Source organism: Pan troglodytes, chromosome 15 (genome assembly GCF_028858775.2).
Source record: "Pan troglodytes isolate AG18354 chromosome 15, NHGRI_mPanTro3-v2.0_pri, whole genome shotgun sequence".
Classification (NCBI taxonomy): domain Eukaryota; kingdom Metazoa; phylum Chordata; class Mammalia; order Primates; family Hominidae; genus Pan; species Pan troglodytes.
The window spans coordinates 74636234-74660169 of NC_072413.2; the positions used below are offsets into that span (position 1 = coordinate 74636234).

The 23936-nt window shown below is 42.8% G+C and overlaps 1 long non-coding RNA gene and 1 pseudogene across 1 annotated transcript in view; both read right to left on the reverse strand.

Moving 5' to 3' along the window:
* Positions 1-23936, reverse strand: part of LOC129136992 (uncharacterized) — a 49092-nt gene that overhangs the window by 20817 nt on the left and 4339 nt on the right. The gene's annotated exons all lie outside the window — the stretch shown is intronic.
* Positions 10972-11924, reverse strand: LOC100609765 (histone H1.8-like; annotated as a pseudogene).

Here is a 23936-nt window from a genome sequence, read left to right on the forward strand (position 1 = left end):
AAAACAAGAGTTGAGGCCAGGCATGGTGGCTCATACCTGTAATCCCAGCACTTTGGGAGGCCAACGTGGGCGGATCACTTGAGGTCAGGAGTTAGAGACCAGCCTGACCAACATGGTGAAACCCCATCTCTACTAAAAATATAAAATTAGCTGGGTGTGGTGATGGAGGCCTGTAATCCTAATGTTAGAGGTGTTTGAACCACAGCGACTCCATCTTGAGTGAGGGCTAGGAAAATGAGACTGGGACTTGCTGAGCCGCATTCCCAGAAAGTTAGGTATTCCTAGACTCTAGATGCTTACAGTTAAAGGAACAAATTGATCATGTTTACTAAACAGACTCAGACTTGAGAGTATCCTAATATTCTGATACCTTGGGAACAAAGACATTCCTAATTTTGCTTTAAAGATATGATAACATCGATTCTTGCAAAATACTGTCATTAAGAAAATTAATCCTCTATCACAAACCCTTGTAGCAGAGCACATCTCCCCAGGATCTTTTTTATCCTATATATACAAGCATTGTACCTAGGGTGGACGTGTTCCTCCTCTTACTTTCAGGAATGCCCTACTCTGTCTATGGAGTAGCTGTTCTTTGGTCAGAGGTGTGTGAACCAGAGCAACTCCATCTTGAATAGGAGCTGGGTAAAATAAGGCTGAAACCTATTGGGCTGCATTCCCAGATGGGTAAGGCATTCTAAGTCACAGGATGAGATAGGAGGTCAGCACAAAATAGAGGTCCATACAGACCTTGCTGATAATACAGTTTGCAGTAAAGGAGCCGGCCAAAACCCACCAAACCAAAATGGCCACGAGAGTGACCTCTGTATGTCCTCACTGCTACACTCCCATCAGCACCATGACAGTTTACAAATGCCATGGCAACATCAGGAAGTTACCTTGTATTGTCTAAAAAGGGGAGGCATGAACAATCCACCCCTTGTTTAGCATATCATCAAGAAATAATCATAAAAATGGGCAACCAGCAGCCCTCGGGCCTGCTCTGTCTATGGAGTAGCCATTCTTTTATTCCTTTACTTTCTTAATAAACTTGCTTTCACTTCGCACTGCAGACTCACCCTGAATTCTTTCTTGTGCGAGATCCAAGAACCCTTTCTTGGGATGTAGATTGGGACTCCTTTCCTGTAACACTTTCACCATTTTACTTTCTTAATAAACTCACTTTTGCTTTGCACTGTGGACTCGCCCTGAATTCTTTCTTGTGCGTGATTGAAGAACCCTCTCTTGTGGTCTGGATTGAGACCCCTTTCCTGTAATATCAGCTATTCCGGAGGCTGAGGCACGACAATCTCCTGAACCTGGGAGGCAGAGGCTGCAGTAAGCTGAAACCGCACCACTGCACTCCATCTTGGGTAACAGAGGGAAACTCCATCTCAAAAAAAAAAAAAAAAAACCAAGATTTGGAAAATTACTAGACTGTAATATAAGACAAATCTGAAAGGAAAATAAGCTGTGTATATGCATGTGCATGAGGATATGTATGGTTTACTACTTTTCAACAACAATTAATCCCCTCATCACCCTAAAAGAAATCTTTATTAGCACATACTATTAACCAGACCATGTGCTAAGTGCCAAGGATACTAAGATAAATAAGAAGATTGTTAGACATGAGTTCTAAATTTCTCTTCAAAGAATCAATGTCAGTGTGTTCAATTCTTTGCCTTCTACTTTTAAACTTAACTTCCTCGTAAAGCAACCTTTTCAATCACCTGCTCCACCCTGACTCATTCCGATTACCTGCTCATTCTCCACCCTGACTCATTCCGATTTCCTGCTCTGCCATAATCATTTTTCCTGTCAAACCACTCACCCCGTCACTCTCTTTAAATTAGCCAATCGGAATTAGTTTAGCCTATGCGGTCTAACCCTAACCAACAGGGGAATGACACAGCAGCAGGGGCCACGTGTGTCAGGAATAAGACCCCCCTTCCCCTCCCTTGTTCGGGTGTGCACTCACCACTGCTCCATCTGTGAGGGCACACCCTTCTATAGAAGTAATTTGCCTTGCTGAGAAGAAAAAAAGAAAATTTTATATTCAAGTGCTATTTCTTTTGCAGCACCAAAACTTTATTTATAACAAAAGCAATTCCTGTCTTCAAGGATCTCGCCATTTAGGTGGGAACACCAACAAATATACAGTGATGGATAACTTGCTAGAAGTTTTAAAAGAGGTGAATCTGTGGGAACATAAATAAAAGGCGTACCCACCTGTTCCTATGGAAAGTCAGTTTTGTGAAAGCTTCATAGGGGAAATGTCCCATAGACTAAATATTTCTTAAAGCTTTTAAATTATGCGATGTACCATACAGAAAATAATATAAATGATGTATATGTACCATTTAAAAATAGTAAACACCTGTGAACCCACCACCCAGCCTAAGAAATAGAACAGCTTCCACATCTTTGAAGTACCTCTCTGACCTCAAATGTTTTGTTTTTCATTCCTTTGTTTTTACTTTTAATTTTCTTCCTGTATATGTGTCACTAAACTATTAATACATACTTTTTTGGTTTGTCTGGTTTTGAATTTTATGTAAATGGGATAATACAGTATTATTATTCTGAGACATGATTTTTTTACTTGACCATATGTTTTTGAGAATGATCTCTGTTCATATACACAGTTACAGTTTATTCGTTTTTAGTGGTATGTAGTTTTCTGTTGTATGAACACATCCTAATGTATAGAGCTATTTTACCATCGATAACTATTCCATTCTTTTCCATTTTTTTATTATAAACAAAGACACAATGAAAATTCTTCTATAAGACTCCTGGTAAATATGTCTCCTGCAAGAGGAATTCTTGGATTGTTGCTGAATGCAATTGGCTTGAATATTGATTTTGTGTCCATTAACTGTGCTAAATACTCTTATTAATTCTAAATTTGTATCTGTAAAAAGTTTGGTATTTTTTATAGCCATCGGTATCATTTGAAAATGGTGGTAACTTTTTTCAAATTTTGTATACATGTTTTTCTTATCTTACCACAATTACGAAGACTTCTAATATGATATTGTATGTAAGTGATGGTAACTAACATTTACGTCTAATTCCTGACCTTAAACAGAATGCTTTCAACATTTTACCACTAAGTATGCTTTGTACTTTTCCGAAAACATATAATTAATTTCCCTCTGTTAGGTTAAAGATGATTTCTTCTATCCATCATTTGCTAAAAGTTTTTTATCATGATCTAATTTTTAATATTGCCAACAGTTCTTCACTTAAAAAAATTGTATGTTTACTCCACCTTTAATCTGTTAATATAACGCATTACCTTATTCAGTGGTCTAACATTAAACCAACTTTGCATTCTTACGATAAGCCTAACTGGTCATTATCTGTGTTAATGCATATAGCTAGAATTAGTTTGTATTAAAGTATAGTATTTCAAATTGTCTCAAAGCCTTTTAGTCCTAGCCAGCAGTGCTTTTGCCAATGTAGTTCTCATAAAGACTTTGTGGGTTTCCAGTTTATCTGATTCTGGTCAGCTTCATGCCATAGAGCCACATTTAAAATTCTTTCCTAGATAGCCTCTTGCTAATTTTGGCAAACTAAATCCCTTTTATCTAGTTGAGAGGATCTACTAGGAGCCACCATAAATCTTATCAAGGTCTTATCTAAGGATCCCACAGTTACGCTCTTAACTAATTCTTTACCCTGAGGCCACTACTTACTTTGAAAATAATTTACTGGCTTGAAACACCAGAATTAAGAAGTAGTTTTGGTTTTCAACCCATTACTTTATGACTTCTCTATAGTTACTCAACTCTTGTTGCAAACTGAACAATTCTTTCTGTAACTGATCTCTCTCTTCCCATACCTTATCACAGGCAGCTAAAACATTCTAAAACACTTTCAACATTCTTCCCAGAAATCACCTTGTCAATGTCCACAAGTTTATTAGATTTATTTTCTATTATACAGTTACCATGGGCAACAACAGCTTTGTCAAATGTTACTACTATTCAACACAGATCCTCAATTTCCCAGCCTTCTAGAGCAGTTTCCTCATTACATTCCAGCCTCCACACTGTTTATTTGCAAATTTTCCAAGCTTTGGAAATAGTTCCCTCGCTGCTTTTCTATCCTCTGTCACTCAGTCCTAAAGACAATGGCTCATGTTTTAGGTTTTTAGGTTCAGCAGCACCCCACTTATAGGTGTCAATTTCTCCATCAATCAGCTCCTGTTGTATAACAAACCACCTCAAAATTTAGTGGCTTAAAACAACAATCATTTGTTCAGCTCAGAATTTTGTGGATCCACAATCTGGGCTGTATTTAGCCAGTAGGTTCATCTGCTGGTGTGGGCTGGGCTCACTCATGCTTCTACAGCCAGCTGCTGGTCAGCTGGATGGCTTGTTTCCAATGCTTACCTGGCTGGCCCTTTGGGCATAGAGACAATTGAGCCCTACATCTATCATTGAAAGACAAGCCAACAGAGGCTTCTTCACACGGCAGCCATGGCAAGGGTCTCTAGAACAATAAGAAAGACTGAATGCACAGGTGCTGTTCACATTTCTGCTTATGTCTTATTTGCTAATGTCCTACTGACAATAAGGATTACAACATGCTTTCTTGATTCATCCCTTTTCTATTTATTTTCCTTTTTTCAGCTTTAGAGGTATGATTGACAAAAATTGTATATATTTAAGTAAAATGTTAGTATTAATTATAGTCACTATGCTATATGTTAGGTATCTAGAACTAATTCATCTTATAACTGCAAATTTGCACCTTTTGACCAGCATTTCCCATTTCCCCCACCTCTTTCCTGGAAACCATCATTGTACTCTGTGTCTCTGAGTTCTACTTTTTTATGTGTAAGTGAAATCATGCAACGTTTGTCTTCCTGTGCCTAGCTTATTTCATCTAAATGTGATATATTTCATTTAAAATGTGATATGTATGTATATATGTACATGTATATACATATATATATCACATTTTAAAAATCCATTCATCCCTTGATGGATACTTGGTTTGTTTCCATATCTTGGCTATTATAAATAATGCTGCAGTGAACATAGGAGTGCAAATATTTCTTTGATATAGTGATTTTATTTTCCATGAATATATATCCAGAGGTAGAAATGCTAGATCATATGATAATTATATTAACTTTTTAAGGAACCTCTGTACTGTTTTCCATATGACTGTACCAATTTACATTCTCACAAGAATGGAGAAGGGTTCCCTTTCCTCCACATCCTCACCAACATTTGTTATCCTTTGACTTTTTAATAGTAGCCATCCTAACAAGTTTGAGGCAGTATCTCCTTGTGGTTCTGATTTGTATTTCCCTGATAATTAGAAACACTGAACACCTTTTTTATGTATCTGTTAGCCATTTGTATGTCATTTTCAGAAAAATATCAATTGCCCATTTTTTTTAATTTTTCTTTTTTTTTTTTTTAAACAGGGTCTCACTCTTGTCACCCAGGCTGAAGTGCAGTGATCCTTCCACCTAAGCCTCCCAAGTAGCTGGGACCACAGGTGTGCACCACTATGCCCAGCTAATTTTTGTGTTTTTGTACAAACAGGTTTTCACCATGTTTCCCAGGCTGGTCTTTGCCCATTTTAAAATGCAGTTATTTGAGGGTTTTTTCTACTGAGTTGAATAAGTTCTTTATATGTTTTGGATATTAACCCCTTATCAGATATATGGTTTGCAAATATTTTCTCCCATTATGTGAGCTGTCATGTCACTTCGCTGACTGGTTCTTTTGCTGTGTAGAAACTTTTAGTTCAATGTAGTCCCATTTGTTTATTTTTGTTTTTATTGCCTGCTTTTGGTATCTTATCCAAAAATCATTGCCAAGACCACTGGAGATTTTCTCCTATGTTTTCTTTTAAGGATCTTATATTTTTAGGTCTTAAGTCTATACCTTTAATCTATTTATAGTTGATTTTTGGTGTATGGTGTGAGATAAGGATCTGATTCCATTGTTTTTGGTTTGTTTGGTTTGTTTGATTTCTCAAGTGGATATCCAGTTTCCCCAAAGCCATGTATTGAAGAGACTATCCTCTCTCCATTATATATTCTTGCTACCTTTGTCACAGATTAGTTGATCACATATGCATGTGTTTATTCCTGAACTTTCTATCCTGTTTCATTGATCTATGTGTCTCTTTTTATGCCAGTGCCAAACTGTTTGATTGCTATAAGCTTTGCAATATGATTTGAAATCAGAAAGTGTGAAGCCTCCAGCTTTGTTTCTGCTCAAGATTACTTTGGCTATTTGGTGTCTTTTGTGGTTTCATACCAATTTTAAGATTATTTTTTCTATTTCTGTAAAAAAAAATGCCATTGGAATTTTGATGAGATTGCATTGAATCTGTACATCACCTGAGTAGTATGAACATTTTGACAATATTGATTCTCCTATGAATTTGTCTGTTATTATTAACTGTTATATTTGTCTCTTCTTGGATAAATGCAAGAACCTCAGAACCTTTTAAATCCATTCCCCCTCCTGATTTATAGGCCATTGTTGTAATATATTTTAATTCCATATATATTTCAAAATGAGTAAGTTCTATTATTATGATGTCAATATTTATTTAGATTTACCCACTAGTTATCATTTTCATTGTTCTTTATTCCTTCTGACATCTCTGAGCTTCTTCTGGAAAAATACCTTTTGCTTTGTTTCAGGTTTTGTGGTAACACATTCTCTGAAGTTTACTTGTTTGTTTGTTCTTTAAGTTTACTGAGCTATAGCTGACTTATAATAAACTCCTAATATGTGGGGGGAGGGGGGGAGGGATAGCATTAGGAGATATACCTAATGCTAAATGATGAGTTAATGGGTGCAGCACACCAACATGGCACATGTACACATATGTAACAAACCTGCATGTTGTGCACATGTACCCTAGAACTTAAAGTGTAATAATAAAATTTAAAAAAAACACTTATAAAGAGAAAAAAATGAATAAATACTGTTTCACAAATTTAAAATATATATATAACCTTAACTTGATTTTACCCTAATGTCTCACTATATATTCTTATATATAGCACAAGCTAACTGCAACTAAAATATAGGAAGAGTAATATCTAAACTGTTACATGACAAATAAATTTCATTTGTTTACCTAGGTTCCTGTTTGAGAATAATCCATTTATTTTTGCAAAACTGTTGAGGAAGACCAAGCATACTTATATAAAATAGAAAGATTCTTCATTTGGGAGAAAATATGTTTTATCTTTTACTTCTTCAATAAAATTTGTAAAAGACCAGATATTAAATTACTATCTCTTTCATAAAAAGACAAAAAAGATAAACTGCTAATATGTAAAGAGTTTGATATGTTTTGACACATCTACACATCTGAGAACCTATCACTGCAATCAAGATAATCAACACAGTCATCACCTCCAAAGCTTCCTCATACCCCTTTGTGATCTTTTTCTCCTTTTATTGCTGAGTAGTAGTCTATCATAAATATGCCCCAGGTTTTTTTATCCACTCACACTTGTTTGTGGCCATTTGAATTTTTTCCAATTTTAAGCTATTATAAACAAAGCAGCAATGAACATTTATGTGCAAATTTTTGAATGCACATAGGCTTTCATTTCCCTTGAATAAATAGGAGGGAAATGGGGCTGGATTATATTCTATGTGTATGTGTAATGTTTTAGAAACTGCACAGCTGCTTTCCAAAGTGGTTGTACCATTTTACATTCCTCACAAGGTCTGAGAGTTCCAGTTGCTCCACATTCTTATCAATACTTTCTAATTTTAGCCACTCTAAGAGGTGTGGTGGTATATTGACATTTTAATTCACATTTCCTGAATAACTAATGACGTTGACAATCTCATCATGTGTTTGTCATCTGTATATCTTTGGTGAAATATATGCCCAATTTTCTACCCATATTTTTATTGTTTGTTTTGTTACCACTGAGTTGATTTTTTGTTTTGTTTTGCTTTTTTCAGAGATAGGGTCTTGTTATGTTGCTCAGCCTGGACTGGAACTCCCAGGCTCAAGTGATCCTCCCACCTCAGCCTCCCACATAGCTGGGGATTGCCCATGCACACCACCATGCCTGACTTGTTATTACTGAGTTTTGAGAGTTCATTAAGTAATCTAGCTACAGGCTTTTATCAGATACGTGATTTGCAAATGTTTTCTCCCAGTCTGGCTTTATTTTTCATTTCCTTTACAGTATATTTTGAAAAGCAGAAATTTTTTGGATAAAGTTTAGTTTATCAATATATTGTTTTGGGTCATATTTTCTTGCTTCTTTGCACGCTTAGTAAATTTTGCTTGGATGCCAGACATTTTCAGTAAATAATGCCACTTTATACTAAGCTTTAAATCAAGTCATAAGTCCTCCAACATTATTCTTCTGTTTCAAAATTATCTGAGCTGTTCTAGCTATGTTACACTTCCATATGGAGTTTAGAATCAGCTGATTGTCTCCAGGTTTGGCTATAAAAATAAAGGAACCATGAATAATCATATACAGGTTTTTGTGTGGACATGTTACAGTAGGTAGCTAGTCAGACATAAACAAGGCAGGAAAGGGTTCCCCCATCACACACACACCAGGAATGTCAGGCATCCATCAGGTGATGATTAGGCAGTTGCCAGCTGTCTCTCTAAAATAATATTTGGTCACAGCTTGCCCCAGGGAAAGGCAGTGTCCGAATAGATAGAAAAAACCTGAAACTGGTGATCAGCAGCTTCCTGATAAGATCTCCAGAATTGGGCGAGTGGGCTCAAGCATGTGCACTAAGAGGCAAAATGGCAGAGTTTAACTCTAGGAATGCTAGACTGATAAGGGAAGAACACCTCAAGTGAGCATGCGTACAACACCAGCAAACACACTTCGCACGCGCCCCCTCCCAAGTGCTACCAGGCCACTACACATGCTTACAGCTCACCGCAGGGGAAAAATCAGGAAAAAAGCCAGGCAAGACCCTGAACGTATGCCAAGGTATACAACTCCAAGTCAAAGGTCAAACAGTGCACTGGATCTCTCTACTCGCCTGCTTGGCCCTCTTCCAAGTGTACTTTACTTCGTTTCATTCCTGCTCTAAAGCTGTTCAGTAAATTTTCACTCCTGCTCTAAAACTTGCCTCAGTCTCTCCCTCCTTATGCCTCTCCATTGAATTCTTTCTTCTGAGGAGGCAAGAATTGAGGTTGCTGCAGACTTCTATGGATTTGTGGTTGGTAACATACTTTGGTGCCACATGACTCAGTTACATTCTGCTGCTAACAGACTTAAGTTTTTATTTCTCTGGGATAAATGCCCAGGAGTGCTATTTCTGGGTCATATGGTAAGTATATGTTTGGTTTTTTAAAAAACTGATCAAGTATTTTCGAGAGTGGCTATACAATTTCACATTCCCACCAGCCATATATAGAAGATCCAGTTTCTGTGCATCCTCACCAGGATTTGATATTGTCACTTATTTGCATTTGAGCTGTTCCGATAGATGTGTAGTAATTTCTCATTGTGGCCTTAATTTGCATTTCCCTGAGGCCAGTGCTATTGAACATCTTTTCATGTGCTTATTTTCCATCTGCATATCTTTTTCAGTGAAATGTCTCTTCATGTCTTTTGCTCATTTTCTGATTAAATTGATGACTTTTTTACTGTTACAGTTTGAGGGTTTTAAAATACATACTAGAGATACTAGTCCTACATGTAGTTTGCAAATATTTTCTCTCAATCTGTGGCCTGTTTTTTATTATTATTTTTTTAACAGGGTCTTTTGCAAATTTTTTTTATTTTGAAGGAGTCCAATTTATTAACCATTTCTTACATGAATCATGCTTTTAGCGTCATATCTAAGAATTCGTGACCAAGCAAGTAGAATATCAAACTAGAATATATTCCTTTCTTAAATCAGACCAACAAAACTGTTGGGTCGATTCAAGTTTGAGTGAGTGAAGTCACGAGAACCAAAAATCCCAGAATTAACTGTCACCGTTGTATATTAACGTTTGTTTTCCATGAACCCATGTATTGCTGTAAGCAATGTAATTTGCCAGAAAAAAAAAATGATACACTGCTGAAACCTTAGGGAGACAAAACCAGAAAACCAAAGCAAAAACTGAAACAATGTATGAACTGAGTACATAATAGGCTCAGAAAAAGTCATCAAAGATATTGCAAAAAAAAAAAAAGAATAAAGCAAAATGTTGTTTCTTGATTAGATGGGGCCACAGAGAAAGGAGTAGCAGACAGAAAAAAGCTGCACAATAGCATTTTGATCTGGTTTGATCTTGATCAACATCAAAAAAAATGATTAGGTGCAGAAAAGTTTAGTTACCACATGGACTTGGAAAAAGGAAGGACAAAGTTGCAGATGGCCTGAAACTAAGTAAGTAGCAAAGAAAATTCATTTCAATGGGCTGAGGCCCTGCAAACAGACGATCTTAGGGAATCTCAGTCAAGTCATTGCCTGTAACTGCAAACTTGACAACTGTGTATGGAATATTATTACAGTCACAGGGATGGCAATTTCAGATACATTCCACATTGTCCTCAGAATGATGCTTTCCAGTAAAAATTCTTGTCCCTAATCGATGGATAATGAAACTGGGGCCAAAAATCACATCGTAAGAGTGGCACAACTGGAGCTGAAATGCTGGATCTTAGTGCATTTTTCCGGAACACATCTGTGTCTTCCCAGATGGGGAGGTGGAGTGAGAAAGAGAGACAAAAACACCTTTCAGGATAGCAGGCACCGGAGGTCTGCTGACAGACACAGAGACACCTGACCCAAGAAGACAAAGAAGAAAGTACACTGGGCCACGAATCAGAATTAGATCCTGCCCCAACTGCAGCTTACTAGCTGTGTGACCTTGGGGATAGCTACTCTCCTGCCCTGGGCTTCTTTCTGGGGGCAAGGGGTGGGAAAAAAAAAAAGTCTTTATTGATAAATTGCTTACAATTAAATAAACAGAGCAGTGGGTTTGTTGGGGAATAAAAACTAGGGCAGAGGCTCAATCTCTCTCCATTTCCACCCCGGCGCTAGGCCTCAGCCCTCTGATTGAACACTTTGGATGATGAGGCCTTGATGGACAACCCAGGCTTTCTCAGGCCCTTGGAGGCCTCTGTCTTCCTGGTCAGGTGTGCAGGCACCACCTTGGACCCACTGCCCCTAGCAGGAGAAGCTGCCTTGGTGTTTGGCTCCTGCCCAGCACCCTGGGCAGCTGCCCTTTTAGGGGCCTCGGCCTTGGCCACCACCTTCTTTTTGGTGGGGGAAGCAGCACCGTTCTTGACCTTGCTAGCCGTGGGTTTTGAACTGTTACTCCCTGCTTTGATATGCCTGTGAGCCTCAGCGTCTCCTTAGCTGCTCCTGCTGCCTTTGGCCTTTGACTTCTTGCTGAGCCCACTGGCACAGGAAGAGGCCTACATGGCTTTGGCTTTGTGGGGGGCATTGCCCAGCTTTGCCTTTGTGTCCTCAGCCTCACTGCCTTGCTGGGGGGAGCTTCTCCTTGGCTGTATCTAATTTGGGAGATGTCAGCAGCTCTGCTGGCTTCTTGGCTGGCTTCTTGGCTTTTTTCACCTTGCCCAAGTTGGGAGGGTCCTTCTTTGCCTCACCTGGTTTCTTGGGGCCCTTTCCCCTGGCCTCATTAGCTGTCCTGGGGGCTGTCCAGGGGGGCCATCTTCCTAGACTGAATTTTCATCTTGTACTTGGGAATGAATTTGAAGCTGCCAGCAGCCCCCAAGCCTTGGAGTTGAGGGGCCTGGCGAGGAGGCTGAGTACAACGCTGGTGGCCAGGGCCTGCTTCAGTAGGTACTTGAAGTGGAGGATGTCCCCAGGAGAGCCAGTCCTTCCAGCCCTTCCAGACAGAGTGTCTGTGTCCCAGCCTGCTAGGCTGGAGTAGAGGAGGTCAGAAGAGGAGGCGGCTTGGCCTGCTCTGGGGATTCAGAAGCTAGCCACCCTCCCCAGTCCAGACCCTGGGCCCGATTCAGGGTAGCAGATGCTGGAGGGTAGGTATCGTGCTAACCGCTGATGGGGACAGAGAAGCTGAAAGAGCACTTGGCCATGAATTGGAACTAGATTCTGCCCCAGCTCTGCAGCTTACTAGCTGTGCGGCCTTAGGCAAAGTTAATCTCCTGCCTTGGGCCTCGGTTTCCTAGTAAAATGAGGGGATTGGACCAGATGACCTTTGCTATTACTTCACATTCTAACAATCTATGATCCTGGCTATTATTTGAAAACTCAGAGGGATTCTAGCAAAGCTTATGGAAGACTACAGTGTTCTTTTTTTTTCTTTTCTTTCCTTTTCTTTTTTTTTTTTTTTTGAGACAGAGTCTTTCTCTGTCGCCCAGGCTAGAGTGCAGTGGCAGCGATCTCAGCTCACTGCAACCTTTGCCTCCCAGGTTCAAGCAATCTTCTTGCCTCAGCCTCCCGAGTAGCTGGGATTACAGGCATGCACCATCACACCCGGCTAATTTTTGTGTTTTTAGTAGAGATGTCATGTTGGTCAGGCTGGTCTTAAACTCCTGGCCTCAGGTGATCCACCCGCCTCGGCCTCCCAAAGTGCTGGGATTACAGGTGTGAGCCACCGTGCCCAGCCCAGTGTTCTGTTTATAGAGCAAATACAGATTTTTCACTATTTCTGCTGCTTTGCCCAACATCCCTTTCATCTGCTCTTTTGGGGGTGATGTCCTTCTCAGAGTCCATGGGATTCTGTTGAGGCTGCCAATCAGAGTGCTGGGCCCTAGCCCTGGACACACTCATTGGCCTAAGAGTTGATTACTAGACCCAAGAAGAACAATCAGAATCTTTCCCTGAATGCGTATGTGTGGATACAAGGAAAAAAAAGAGAACTCACTTCTCGGGTTGCAGAACCAATACAAACCTGGAGATGTGTGCTCCCTACCCTCCTCCCTACCATCCCGTCCCTCCCGGTGTAGACACCTCTTCATCTTTGCCCCTCATCATGGTGGCTCATCTAGGGCAGGAGAGAGAAGCAGAGGCAGGAACCGGCAGGAAGGAGGGAGGTCGGGCACTGGCCTTACTACAGGAACATGTCAGATGTCAGATTCCCCGTATTTGGAGGGGGTGTTTATTTCCTGTGGCTGTCTTCACAAATTACCACAGCTTGGTGGCTTAAAACAGCAGTCATCTGACCAGGTGCGGTGGCTCACACCTGTAATCCCAGCACCTTGGGAGGCCGAGGCGGATGGATCACCTGAGGTCAGGAGTTCGAGACCAGCCTGGCCAACATGGTGAAACCCCGTCTCTACTAAAAATACAAAACTTACCCGGGCATGGTGGCACATGCCTGTAATCCCAGCTACTCGGGGGGCCAAGGTAGGAGAATCACTTGAACCCGGGAGGTGGAGATTGCAGTGAGCTGAGATGGTGCCATTGCACTCCAGCCTGCGGGACAAGAGCGAGACTTCGTCTCAAAAAAAAAAAAAAAAAAAAAAAACACACACAGCAGTCATCTCTTCTCTCACAGCCCTGGAGGCCAGGAGTCTGAAATCCTTATCACTGGGCCAAATTCAAGGTGTGACAGGGCGGAGCATTCTCCAGAGGCTGGAAGGGAGAATCTGTCCTTCACCTCTTCTAGCTTCTGGGGTTGGCTGCATCCTCAGCTTACGGCCACATCACTCCAATCTCTTCCTCTGTGCTCACATTGCCGCCTCCTCCTCTGTCTATGTCAAATCTCCCTCTGCCTCCCTCTTTGAAGAACACTTTGATGGCATTTAGGGCCCACTCAAATAATCCAGGATAATCTTCCTGTCACAAGAATCTTAATTTAATCACATCTGTAAGACCCTGTTTCTTTTTGTGTGTGTGTGTGATGGAGTTTTGTTCTTGTTGCCCAGCTGGCAACGCCATCTCGGCTCACTGCAACCTCCGCCTTCCAGGTTCAAGCGATTCCCCTGCCTCAGCCTCCTGAGTAGCTGGGATTACAGGCACCCGCCACCACGCCCAGCTAATTTTTGGTATTTTTAGTAGAGATGGGGTTTTACCATGTTGGCCAAGCTGATCTCAAACTCCTGACCTCAGGTGATCCACCCGCCTCGGCCTCCCAAAGTGCTGGGATTACAGGCGTGTGCCACCGCGCCCGGCCCTACTTTTGATTTTTTTGCTGTCATAGACAATCCCATGATGAACATCCTCACTTGAGTGGCTAATTGTTTCCTTAGGAAAGATTCTGAGACTTGGAGTTACTAGGCTGATGTGGAGACCCTTTAAAAAGCTCTAGATAAGGCTGGCTGTGGTGGCAAAATGCTATAATCCCAGCTCCTCAGGAGTCCCAGGCGAAAGGATCACTTGAGGCCGGGAGTTTGAGATCAGCCTGGGCCTTGTCCCCATACAAAAATTGGCCAGGCATGGTGGTACCTACCTATAGTCCTGGCTACCTGGGACGCTGACGCAAGAGGATCTCGAGCCCAGGTGTTTGAGTTTACATGATTGCGCCACTGCACTCCACCAGCTTAGGTGACAGAGACCCTGTCTCTAAAATAAATAAAATTAAGAGCTCTAGATAGATAAATATTGCCAGGTATCTTTCCAGAAAGATAATACCAGTTCACATTCTGACAAAATTGTCTGAGTACTTTTGTCACTGTACATACTACATTTTATTTATAAACATTTGTCAATTTGATTGATAAAAATTATGTCTTATTTTAATATGTATTTCTCTGATTACTAGAGAGGGTGAATCTTTTTTGTAGCTGAATGGCATTTTTATTTCTTCTATAAATTACAGTCCACTGCTGTTTTTCCCCATTCAATTTTAGTGCTGCCCTCATGGATTGATAACCATTTTGTCATATTTATGCAGACAGCTTTTTCTTGTTTGCCATTTGTCTTTTAATTCTGTTTATGAGGATTTAGAGTTTTTCAAAAGGAAAATATCCCTGCAAACTGATGAGTCCCGAATGTTATTTTTTTACCTGGACGAGTTTCTGCTTTGCTTCCAGGAATTGCTTCTGGGCCTGAGGCAGGGGGCTGGCAGGGGTTGGAGGGGCAGGGTCAGGGCTCAGCTCTCCTGGTGCAGGAGCAGGCCCATACTCCTGGGATCCCAATTCAGCCTCACAAACCCGAAGCTAAAGAACTGCAAATGGTTCTTTAGACTGGCTGCCACCTCCATTTTATGATCTCTATCTTTTTCTATCTCTCTTTCTCTCTCTCTCTCTCTCTTTCCTTCTTTCTTCTGGGGGCTGTGAAGGTGGTTCATTCCCGGGATTTACAAGGTCTAAAAATCAGTTTTGAAAAACCAGCTCCAGGCGCAGTGACTCACGTTTGTAATTCCCGCACTTTGGAAGGCTAAGAGGCAGGTGGATCACTTGAGGTCAGGAGTTTGAAATGAGCCTGGCCAACATGATAAAACCCCATCTCTAGTAAAAATACAAACATTAGCCAGGCGTGGTGGCACGTGCCTGTAGTCCCAGCTACTCTGGAGGCTGAGGCATGAGAATCACTTGAACCTAGGAGGCAGAGGTTGCAGTGAGCCAAGACTGCGCCACTGCACTCCAGTCTGGGCGACAGAGCGAGACTCCATATAAAACGAAACAAAACAAAACAAAAAACAGTTCTGGCCAGGCACGGTGGCTCATGCCTGTAATCCTTGTAATCCTAGCACGTTGGGAAGCTGAGGTAGGAGGATCCCTTGACCCCAGGAGCTCAAGACCAGCCTGGGCCACATAGGGAGACCCTGTCTCTATTTTAAAAAATAAAATAAAAGCCAATTCCCGGAAACACACACACGTTTCCCCTTCCCTTTAAATTGAAGCATTTCTGGAAAAGGCATCCCACGTGGGAAGGAAGATCCTGCACATCGGCATGCAGAACCCCACCGGGAGCACACACAGATGTACCACAGTCGGGCCTACTCCACAGCCCTGCCCTGGGGGCAGAGCCTGTGGGGTTTGCTGTCACTATTGTTGTTCATTTGCTTTTTGGTACTTTGGTAAATTGTGTCCTATATACGTGTCTGAGTATACAAAGATAGTCCCTAACCTGCATTCTAAAGTGATGGGGCCGACGAACAATTGGGCTTTTGATCTAACAAGTTCGGTCCCCAAGCTGAGAGCCAGAGTTTAATCGCTCAGGGCATGAAGAAAGATTTTAAAAGCCATAAAGGCAGAAAGAGGGAAATAAAGGAAACGGGTGCCTGGCACCTGAAGAGAAACTGAGGAAAGAATGACGAAGTTAGAAGGAGATTCTAAGGAATTTTACCGTGAGGTGTGCAATGCAGACCTTCTCCCTCATCTGGATGAAAACCAGGGAAGTCCCCATTCCCCACAGGTGAGCTTAGAGCTGGGCCATCAGATCAGATGAAGAGGTAAGAAGAGTCTTGCAGTGGACGCAGGGTTAGCACCAAGGGAGGGGGTGGAAGGCCAGCCAAGTCCAGGCTGCAGAGCCATGGGGCACTGGCAGCAGTGAGACAGCTGCTCTGTGTGACCAGGCTTGGGAGGCAGTGCTCTGGGTCACCTGCCTGCGCTGGGCTGGACGGTGAGATGACACCTTCATCCCTCTTTCAGCCACACTGTCCAGAGTGAGCTCACACCCTCATTATATCTCACCTGGAACATTCCAGCAGCCCTTCACTTGTCCTCCCCTACACACCAACATGATCTGTCTGAATCACAAATCTGATCCCACTTCTCCTTGATGATAACATTCGATGTCTCCCCATATGTGCCAGCCTTTCCTGTGTATTCAAGGCCCAGAGACAAGGCCCCATCCCAGTTCCCCTCCTCAGGGTTTCTTCCCTGTTCACCTCTGCTCAGCCACACAGGGTCAGCCCTTGACAACCTTCATATCCTTATACACGCCCTTCCCCTTTTGCTGCCTCAGGAACTCTTACTCATGTCCCATCTTAAATGCCTAATGCCTGGATCTCCCTGGGAAGTTTATGCACTCCCTTCTCTGGGCTCCCAAAGCACATCAAACCTACATGGATTCTTGTAAAGGGAACAGGTAAAGCCTCTGAGTACTTCCCACACACCAGGAACTCAGCTAAGCCCTTTCATATATTAGCTCATTGAATCCACAGCCCTAAGAGATCAGTCCCACTGTTAATCCGTTTATGAATGAGGAGATTGAAGCCCAGAGAAGTTATACGCCTGGCCCAAGGGCACACAGCTACAGCAGCCGACCTGGGATTTAAGGTGTCTCACATTGTAACTGGGCAGTTTCACTTCAAAATGCATTTTAAAACCTTTCTCCCCATTTGTCTTTCTTCCCTAGTCTCGAGACGTAACCTTGAAGCAAATGGTAGAAGACTTTTCCCTTAACCTTAAATTAAGACTCCACAACCCTCCCTTTCCCACCATATACTCTCTTCACATTTATCTAACTGTATGCTAGTATCTAATTACGTGCTTACTTAGAAGTTCCAGGGGTTAATCTTGAGACAGACAGACCAAGCCTGGAGACCCAGCTGCAAAATTCCAGCAATTACCTCCAGGCAGCTAATCAACAACCCAGCTATTGTTGAGATGATGTCAACCCACGTTCCAGGTGGACCAAGACCCAAGACAGCCACCGAAACAAGACACACAGACCTTGTACTCAACATACGTCCTTGCCTGCCTCCCAGATCAAGTTTCCCTTTTTAAGCTCTTGCCTTCTCCCCAGAAACTCAAAATGGTTACTTTGGATATGACTCTGGTCATTTCCCCATTGCTAGTTTTGATAAATAAAGTCATTTCCTTTCCTCGCCCTTGTTACTGGACTTTGCAAGCAGACCTGTATTCCATTACAAAACCATCCCATTATGTCTCTCGAAGTACTTCCCATGTGTGTCTTAAATGTGACCACATCAGTAACTCCCAAACCCGTTTAGCCTCAGGGTGACCTGTGGGCCCTGCTCAGATGTAGGGAAACAGAAGCTCTTGTGGTAGGGCCCAGAGTCTGTCACTTTTAAAAGCTGTTCAGGTGAGACAGAGGCTCAGCTAGGCTTAGGGTGACTATCCTGGTTTGTTTGGGACTGTGGGGTTTCTTGGGAGGTAGCAAAGCCCTGGGCAAACTGGAACGAGCTGGTCTCCCAGGTAGGAGGTTCAGACATGACTTGAGCATCAGGCTCTTCTCAGGACGTTCAGCTCCCTGTGCCTGGGAACCTTTCAGCACCCAACAGTGTCTGACACACGAGGTGCTCAGTAAGTAGAGAGAAATGTGCCTTGCACCCGGAGCTCAACAAACGAACAATTTTCTTCAGCTTTAGGCTCAACTGGAAAATAGTCTTCAGGGGCCTTGAACAAGGGGTGGAGGTGAGAGTGTCAGTGGGCACAGCCCTGATCTTGCTCTGCCCTACCCCACACCCCTCATCCTCAGAAACCAGTCTGGATTAGGGACAACCCGGTGGCTGGGGTCAGCTGGCAGGCAGCCGGGCAGGGTGCTGCTCCCCAGAGACCGGTAAGTGATCCCTGCTCTTCCCAGCCATGCCTAAGCCATATGTACCCCCAAGAAGCCTCAAAGAGTGGACAATGTCCATGAAGTCTGGGCTCTTGGTGAACGCTGGTCACCAAGCATTCACCAAGATGTTCATACAGATGGGGAAATGAGTCCCATCGAAGACAATTCGCATATGTTTGTAAAAGGAGGAAATAACATCTTTGCCCAATGAATATGCTGCAGATATATTTTCCCAGGCGGTCCTTGGTCTTTGGACTATGTATGGTATTTTTTTCCCACAGTGATGTTTAAAATTTTTTATGAGTCATGTACTATCAATCTCCTTTCTTTGGGGTTTTATGCCCTGCTGAGAAAGCTTCCCCAACTTCTTGATTTCTTCTAGAACTTTCACAAATTTTGGGGGGTACAAAAGATAGGTTAGGGATCTAGTATTTCTTTCCCCCCAGTTAGGCCCAGATAGGAGAGATGACTTCTCCAAAGTCAGAGTGGGTCTGGTGTCTGCTAGGATGAGGGTGCCCCATCCAGAGCTCACCTCCCTGTCACTATCTCAAGTCTGCATAAAGATCTCTTCTTTAACCAGTCTCTTCAGAAGGCCTTAAAAGAGTAACTGTTTTCACAACTTGCCTTCATGTATCCTTTCTTGAGTTACAGTCACTCATGCGTGAGGCTTTCCTCGTCCTTACTGAGACTGTGTTCATCTTTGAGGCTCCCACCTACCCACAATACCCTGCGCAGTGCTCTGTATATCATTCATATTTGGGAATTAGACTGAGATATATGCCCCCAGCTGGCAGTGTGAAGGCCCTTGGATTTCCTAAATGCAGAGGCAAGAGATTTGGTGGGCTAAGTGAGTGTAGGCCCCTCTGTTCCTTAAGATCCCATGTCATGGCAGGGACTGGGGGACCCACTCAAGTGTGCCCTCGGTGTTCCCTTCCCTTCTCGCACTGGGTGGTATGAAGCAGCTGCTGGGTTCACAGGATACGGGGCGCGATCTGTGGAGGAACACAGAGGAGGGAGTAGATAGGAAGGGAAATTCAGCTCCTGTGCCTGATCTTGGGCCTTCTCCCATCAGCCCACCTCTTGGGTGTATTTCTTGGACCACAGGACCAGAATGGCCGAAACTGAAGAAAAGCAATTGATATGGTTTGGCTCTATATCCCCATCCAAATCTCATGTCAAACTGTAATCCCCAAAGTTGGGGGAAGGACATGGTGGGAGGTGATTGGATCATTGGGGTGAATTTCTCCCTTGCTGTTCTCATGATAGTGAGTTCTCACAAGGTCTGGTTGTATAAAAGTGTGTAGCACTTCCCCCTTCGCTCTCTCTCTCCTGCCAGCCATGTGAAGACCACGCCTGCTTTCCCTTTGCCTTCTACCATGATTGTGAGTTTCCTAAGGCCTCCCCAGCCATGCTTCCTGTACAGCCTGTGGAACTGTGAGTCAATTAAACCTCTTCTCTTTATACATTACCCACTCACAGGTAGTTCTTGATAGCAATGTGAGAACGGACTAACACAGCAGTAGAAGAGCTGAATAAGGAAGGGCTCTTTCCATTTTGTGAGCCTTTAGAAACTAGAATCTGCCTTGTTCTTTGGGGTATAAACTTGAAATCCTAAGCCCCCCCCCCCCATTGACTGAATGGATCCCCTTGTGGCCAAGGGGACCCCATTAAAACCTTAAAACTGACTTCCTGGCCATGACGGGACAGAAGATCAGACACCTCGTTACACCCCCTCCCTCTTCTGGTTTAGACACAACAACTGACAAGCCTTAATGTTAAAACAGAGATTCTAAAACTGACGGAACAGATTCTTTGTGGCAATAAGGTATCAAATTATAAACAGAACCTAAGGCTATGCCAGGCAAAGGTTAAGTCACCCACTCCTACACTTATAGAATAAACTATGTCCTAACTGCCACAAGGTTTTTTTTTTTCTCTAGCAGCTAAACTAGAGCGCTGGCCTTGAGATAAGCAATATTAAAACAATTACAGTTCATCCAGCTCACAGAGGCTAACTACCTGACCCTTGTTCCACAAGCCGTAACTACAGCTTTGACTGGACAAGAGACTGATTTCAGTAACTTTCTCCAGATAAGACCACCAACCATGGACTGGTTCTGGCCAGTTTACAGAGACTGCACACTTGCATGTTTCTGGATCCTGAAAAGACCTTCTGATGTATAGGGCCTAATCATAATACGTTTAAAAGTTATGTCCCCACCCCATAGTGGGTCATATATGCATGTTTGTTCAATGCACATGCATCAGGATTGCCTCATGAATATTCACAGCTCCTCCTGTAACCTGCTGAATATGTATGTTTAGCCAACCTGTTCAGCATAAAGCTCCTACCCCAACTCTTCCTCCTTCGAAGTGCCTGTCTCTGGTCTTGTCCAGAGGCACCCTTTCCAGCCTGCTGTTTATAAGAAATAAACTCTTCTCTCCTTTCTGCATTTATAAATCTTGTGTGTGGTTTTCTTCTTAAAGTTAACAGGGATAATTATATCCCAGCCCTCAAGGCCAACACAAGCAGCTGCCAACATTTCAGAATGCTTGGGGAATGCAATGTCCTGGCAAATTGAAGATCTGTATGAATGGAGTGGCCCAGCTTACTCAGAGTGACTTGCTCACTTATCCACTCAACAAAGCATTGGAGGATGCCTGCCGGGTGCCAGACTCCATGTACTGTTCTAGGTGCTGAAATGCAGCAGTAAAAGAGGGAGATTGTTGGCTGCTTTGGTGGAACCTACTTTCTAATAGAGGGAGAGAGAAGACAAATCAATCAAGAATGCACATGAAAATATCAGACACTGATAAATGCCACTGAGGAAGTAAACGGAAGGCCGCACCTGGGGAGCCACACTGCTGGGTGGTCAGGAAGGAAGGGACATTTTAACAGAGATGGAGTGATGAGGACTCACCTTGTGAAGACCTGGAGGAAGAGCAAGTGGAGCAGCCGACACAGCTGGGGCAAAAACCCTACAGCAGGGATGAGCTCAGTATCTCAGAGGCGCTGCCTCCGACAGAAAAGAATAACAGCACATCCCCCGAGTTTCTAGAGGTTTCAACCAAATTTTGTTCTTTTGAAGACTCAGGTTTTATCTTTAAAATGAAACCAAATTTTGGGTTCCAGTCTTTGAGACAACCATATTTATTTTTGTGTTAAACCGAACTGTCTTTAAAAAAAAAAAGAGAGAGAATATACTTGGATTGAGGTAAGCCAAGATTAAACTTCTAAAAGATAACATCCCATAGTCCAGAGAAATCTGAGACAAGGTAGCTAGATGCCATTTCATCCTCGTGTTTATCGTTCACCTGGCAGTGACAGAATCTGGGCCTCCAGTAAGTCCAAGTCCAATTCTGAAGAACACATGACAAGATCTGACTTGGGTGGGACAGGAAACCTCCTTGGTGGGTTATTTCCTCCATTCCCCCAACCTTAGATCCTGCACAACACACATTATCAGCAGGTTTGTTCCTGAACCCCAGGACCATGACTCAAGGCCATGAACAACTTAACCCAAGCAATCTAGGAATCCTGGCCTGTGCGGTGTGCCACATCACCTAGTCAGATCATCTCATCAGATGACTGGTATGGCCTGAATTGTGTCACCCTCGCATTTATACACTGAAGTCCTAATCCCCAGTACCTTAGAATATGACTGAATTTGGAAGGAGGGCCTTTAAAGAGATGATTAAGATTAAATGAGATCATGTGGTGGGCCCTACTCCAGTATGACTGGTGTCCTTATAAGAAAGGAAGAGCGACCAGGGATGTTCACTCACAGAGGAAAGGCCATCTACAAGCCAAGGACAGAGGCCTTGGAAAAAACCAAACCTGCTGACACCTCGATCTTGGACTTCTAGCCTCCAGAACTGTGAGTAAATTTCTGTTGTTTAAGTCATCCAGTCTGTGGTATCGTGTTACAGCAGCCCTGCCAGATTAATAACCCAACAAGAGCCCAAGGTGAGGGGACTCCAGGGAATGGGCACCCCAAAAGTAAAGTTTTAGAGTTTCCTTTCCCAAAGTTTTCTCCACCCCAGATAGAGTGGTCACTGGTTGGCTTCCTTCCTTCCCTCATTCCTTCCTCATACCTTTAGAACTCACCACGGGCCAGCTCCATGTCCCCAGCTGGGCACTGTGTCTCTGACTCAATCCATTCCTTTCCCAGCCCTCAGGATCCTGTGCTAATGAAGGCATCATCAGCTTCAGCCACGCTTTTGTTCTCTACACCATCCCTTCAAAGATGGAGGTTGGGGCAAGGACCCCTCCCTGGAACCAGGCCAAAGGTTCAGTATTGGAAAAGCATTGATTCTTCCCCCATAGTCCTTAAATATTCTTTTTACAAAGACTACACCAGATTAAAACAGTTCCGTGGCACAATCTCTACAGGTCTGTTAATTCAGGACAGAGCTCTGGAATTAATGGCCAAGAACAAGAACCAGGTTTATTATAACTGCATCAATTCCAACAACATGTGCTGGGTAAATATTACCTCCAACAAGGTCCAAACTAGCCTATAGCCAAATGCAGCTTATAACCATGATTTTCCCTATACTTCTTCCTCCTAGCAAGATTTGGACTTCTCTCTTGATGAATCAGGCCTCTAGGTCATACATCCAACTGGAGAAGCCAGAAGTAACATCATCTTGGCCAAAACCAACAAGTCCACCTCCCAATTGTCCCTCCTCTGGGAAACCAGCCCATTTGGCTCTGCAGCCAGCACTGCCTTTGTGGCATGTGGTGTAATGGATGTAACCAGGACAGTGTGTACCAAAGCTGAGAAAATAGTCTCCATGTATGACACCAAGGCCAAAAAGGAAAAGTATGCCAGCGTCTGGTTCAAAAGTGGAGAAATGAGACAAACCTGTCTGATGACCCAACTGTACATCCCATCCAATCTATGAGTCCAGCTATGGTGACTGAAGCCACTATGATGTTTATTCTTATAGCGACATGTGAGGAAGGTAACAGGAATATCAGGCGAGGGAAAGGGTGAGGCTCCTTGGGACTAAGCACACTCATATTTGTTGGTTTGTTTGCTGAGTGTGTGTTTGCTTGTGTCTTTATTTTACGCAGAGGGCATTCCTCAAATGCTGGGTGACCTTGGCTGTCTGTTCATATTTAAGAGTGAGACATCAAAAGTTGATTGCCACCTGCAACCCAGCAACTCCACTCCTAGGTTAATGCCCAGGAGACACGCATACAAATATGCACCAAAGGATACACACAAGAATTCCCATAGCAGCTCTGTAATAGCCCACCACTCAAAACTACCCACAAGTCCATCAACAGTAGATGGGATAAATAAATTGTAGCATATAAACACAATGGGATTCAATACAGCACTGAGAATGAACAATCTATAACTACATGCAACAATATGAATGAGTCTTACAAAAATTACGCTGAATAAAATAAGTCAGAACCAAAAAGCATACATGCTATGTGATTCCATTTATTCAAAGACAAAACATGCAAATCATTAATCTGCAAGATGAGAAGTCAAGATAGTGGTTGTCCTTCGGTGGAGATAGTACACATTACAC